The sequence below is a fragment of the Pinus tabuliformis genome, chromosome 3_1, assembly GCF_031772625.1.
Source record: "Pinus tabuliformis cultivar Carrire ecotype Pingquan chromosome 3_1, CPIR1, whole genome shotgun sequence".
NCBI classification, from domain to species: domain Eukaryota; kingdom Viridiplantae; phylum Streptophyta; class Pinopsida; order Pinales; family Pinaceae; genus Pinus; species Pinus tabuliformis.
In genome coordinates this window covers 619,039,683-619,044,364 of record NC_142301.1, presented here as the reverse complement: position 1 = coordinate 619,044,364, position 4,682 = coordinate 619,039,683, and the positions used below count along the sequence as shown (strand labels likewise).

The 4,682-nt window shown below is 37.7% G+C and overlaps 1 pseudogene; it reads left to right on the top strand.

Annotated features, from left to right (window-relative positions):
- The first annotated feature begins 2,682 nt into the window (after positions 1 to 2,682).
- Positions 2,683 to 4,147, top strand: LOC149188551 (basic endochitinase A-like; annotated as a pseudogene).
- The last annotated feature ends 535 nt before the right edge of the window (positions 4,148 to 4,682 follow it).

Sequence of the window (4,682 nt, the reverse complement as noted above, 5' to 3'; positions counted from 1 at the left end):
ACGGGTAGCTATCTTAGAAACAAACAAACTAAATTTACTTATGTTTTCCTTTATGAGAGGTAGATGAGAGAGAAGCAGAGAGTACCAACCTCAGTCTTTCAATTGGCTCCTTGCTTGTTTCCTCTCCCCTTTGATAGATCTTTGCCGCTCTTTCCTCGCTTCTCCCACTTCAAAGAACACTTGTAGAGTCAAAGCAACATAATACCATCAAAGAATAGAGATCTACAATCATAATAAATATAGGATGAGATATATATTGACCACACAAATGCATATATCAACTCAAACATACAAGAATGTGGAGGAAAACTCAAATAGCTTTATTGATAGAAAGAGTATAAGAGAGGATTACAACCCATTGATCTGACCCAGCGTCATCCTCCTAGCATAAAAGCCCTTCTTCACCTCATGAAAAAGCTAGATCACCCAACACTATGATGTTCCACAAGAAACCAACAACACTTCCTTACAAAATACAAGATTCCAACCTTTGGATCTCTGGGATGAGGGATCCATATATAGATGTTTGTAGGTGGGTGAGTCAGCTTCTGGGATTTTGATTAGTGTCCTCTCTCTGATAGCTCTTGGTTCCACTTGGAGATTCATGATCTCTTACTCATCCCCGGGCGAATTCAGAGAGGCAAGTGTCCAATGGGCAATTTCTAGAAGATTCTCTAGGTTTCCACCTAGCCAAATACTTCTGCCATTTGTCTTCTCTCGCTCATCGCACTCCGCAGAAGGGCTTTCCAGTATGCATCACACTTTTTTCATGTGGCAAGTGAGATGCATCGCACCCTTAGCACTAAGTAGTCTGTATGGTCCAGTTTTGACCAGTTTTGAGCAGTTTGTCATGGAGGACTTCTGGGAGATGATGTAATCAGCTGACCTTGCTCCTTAGGGTATGAAACAACACTTTTAGGGACTTAGAAGCCCTTGGTTTATGGACATATGTGATTGGGGTTGCAGTGCCCAAATATGTCTATAACAATAGCCGACCATGGTCAACCATGATTGAATGTCGCATTGTGACAAAGATTGTCTCACCATGAAAATCAACCATATTTATTGTATTATTTATAATATTTATTTTAGGATTTATATACCTTAGGTTTTTAATATTAGTCCCTTCGGTTTAATATTATTCCGTTGCGTTCATAATCCCTTGGGATTTTAGTATTACTCGTTTGAGTTTATTTTTCCCTTGGGTTTATAATATAAATCCCTTGTCTAAATTTACTATTATTATTATGAGTTAATATTATTATTAAATATTTAAATTATATTAAATAATTTAAAATTTAAAAATATTAAATAAAATATTATAGAGTTAGTTAATATTATTTTAATATATAACATAGTATTAATATAATAATCATAAATATATAAATATCTATTAAGATGGTTGTTATTATTTATATAGCTCTTAGTAATCATAAATAGTTGGCTTTTAACAAATTAAACATAATAATTGTTAATGTGGTTGATACATGGCTATCGGTGTATATCAACCACTTTGGTAAATGTGATTGTAGATATGCTTCATATACACCACATTAGTAAATGTGGCTGTGCTAGTTTTAGTTAAAACTAACTAAATATGCTTATTCATTTTCCCTAATACTGCATATTTTATTTTTTTATATTTAGAGGGACATTGTCAAGTTCACATTTATCACAAATTGATCACACCTGGCTCAATGTTGTAGAATGTGCTTCTCACCCTAATAAAGTTGTGAAAAGTTTTCCAAAAAAAAGTTATTTATTATCAAAACAGTATCTGTAATCTTTTTTAACTTTAATTTCTTTAGAACATTTGTTTTTTTGTTATATAAGATACAATGTAAAAAAATTTGACATAAATTTATCATTGAAAAATAATTTTTTAATCAAAACTTTATTAATGAAAAATAATTTGACATCAACCCAGCATACCCTAAAGACAAAACTTTGAACATAATTTCCTTGAAAATAAAATATAAAAACTCAAAATGTTCAAAAATATATCTTATAAATTGGAATCCAAATTCCAACCGTACTCATGATGATAAATAAAATATCATATAAGCTTGACTGAATTGAAAATTTAATATCTGGCCATATGTCGATGATAAGTATGATCTAAATCTATCACTAAATTGAGAAACTAACATTTTTCCATGAAGGATGGAATTAGACCGGAAAATTGGCCTGTCGTAGGGTGATGCCAGTCCAATGTAGTTAAAAGAATATCCTGTCTGTCAGTATTAGCTAATAAAAATATAATCGAAGTTACATAAATCCTTTAATTTAATTACGGTTTTCAATTTGAAATTCCTAATGTCCATATCACATAATAAAATTTTAAAATGATTAAAAGTTACACAAATCCTTAAAACTATAAAACGATCGAAAGTTACATAAATCCTACAAATTTAATTTAAAATTCAAATTTAACTGAAAGTGTTTCACATTTCAAATTTAATTGAAATTCCTACCCTGCATGGAAGCATGCATATAAGTTGAAGATACGTGAACGTGATTGAAATTCTTATCCTGTATGGATGCATGCATATAAGTTGAAGAGACGTGAACCTGAAGGAGACCTGAAATATGGTTATAAAAGAGGGTCTGCAGTCTGCATAATTTAACCGAAAGCTGCAATTAATGCAGTGTTGACATAGAACCAGTGTCAGAAATGTGAAATCGATGAAGTTCTCTGCCATGGCGATCGCCTTGCTTGCAATGGCGAGGATGAATTTGTATTTTGTATCTGCTGAGGACTGTGGAGAGCAAGCAGGCGGAGCGCTCTGTCGGGATGACTTGTGCTGCAGGAAATGGGGATGGTGTGGCAATACGGAGGTCTATTGCGGGAGGGCTGCCAAAGCCCATGCGGAGGATCGAGTCCTACGCCGCCCTCACCGTCCCCTCCGTCACCCACGGCTCCCTCACCGTCTCCTCCCTCACCTTCTACTCATGGTGGACAGGCAGTTGCATCTATCATCACTGAAAGCATTTTCAATGAGTTATTGAAGCACAGAAACGCCGACGTTTGCATGGCATGAGGATTCTACAACTACTCTACCTTCATTACGGCTGCCAATGATTTTCCCGGCTTCGGCACCACCGGCAATCTCACTACTCGGAAAAGAGAGCTCGCTGCTTTCTTTGGACAATCCTCCCACGAAACCACAAGTCATATTTCATCTCTATTACTTGTGCTTTCCCTCTGTGATCTTACTTGGCTTTACATCTCATTTGGTATGAAATATTGGTAAACAGGCGGATGGGCGACGGCCCCTGACGGCATGTACGCGTGGGACTATTGTTTCAAAGAGGAGGTTGGTGTTCTTCTCGCTATTGCGAGGAAACTACCCAATGGCCCTGTGCACCTGGAAAGAGCTACTATGGACGAGGGCCCCTTCAATTATCATGGTCACTGGTTTCTATATCTCCCAATTTTAATTCCTCTAATTGTATTCTGCACAGACACACTCAAAAAGTATCGGTATCAAATTTAAACTTCATGAGCCATTTGTTCAATTTGCTTTGTATTATTCAGGAATTTCAACTATGCAGCGACCGGGGAGGCAATCGGATTCGATGGCATAAACAACCCTGACATCGTTGGTAACAATCCCACGGTCTCGTTCAAGACAACGATGTGGTTATGGATGACCGCCCAGCCTCCAAAGCCTTCCTGCCACGACGAAATCTAACCCTCATGCACCATTTGCTCAATTTGATTTGTATTATTGAGGAATTACACCTATGGACCAGCTAGGGAGGAAATCGGATTTGATGGCATAAACAACCCGGACATCGTTGCTAATGATCCCACGGTCTCGTTCAAGACGGCCATGTGGTTCTGGATGACCGCCTAGCCTCCAAAGCCTTCCTGCCACGACGGATGACTGGGAAATGGAGTCTGTCCAGCAGCGAGAGCACCGCCGGGCGATCTGTGGGATATGGAATGGTTACCAACATCATCAACGGTGGGTTGGAGTGCGGGAAAGGAAACGTCAAGGAGAAGGAGGATCGCATCGGCTTTTACAAAAGATTCTGTGACATTCTCCGGGTGAGCTACGGATCAAACCTGGACTGCAACAACCAGAGGGATTTCGGCTATGCAGTTTAATCTTAACCTACTCTCATCAAAACTGTGGTTTGAACACTGTTCATAAATATGAGATTTGGAATCGAAGCAATTCAATTTGTCAGAATAATAATTCCCACTTCTCTCATTCTTAGAAGAATAATTCTCACTCCTGTCAATCTGCGTCTCTTTCTATTATCTCTCGGAGTTTGTTTAGGTCTAACTGGATAAGTCTAACTAGATTGTTGAGATATTCTCTTAAGGTTATAGGTCAAAATTAGTTTATCTATTTTTAAACAGCACTTCTTACTTCTTATATGACCAGGAAGTGTATTGCATGTGCTCAGTATTTCTTTGTCGATCTTCATCTGTGTGTCGGTCTGCCACAATAACATGGTGTGGTGTGTACTCGGTATTTTTTTGGTCGATCTCCATCTCTGTGCCTGTTTTCATAATAAAAGTCCATGTGAATTTACTATAGCAATCGACGAACGTGGCGTACTTTTCTAAACGTTGAGAATAATGGTGATTTGGTGTTAACCAGGATTAATGATGAAGGATCACTATGCAATGTCCGTCGTTGATGTTTCGAGGATGTGAATATGCTTCC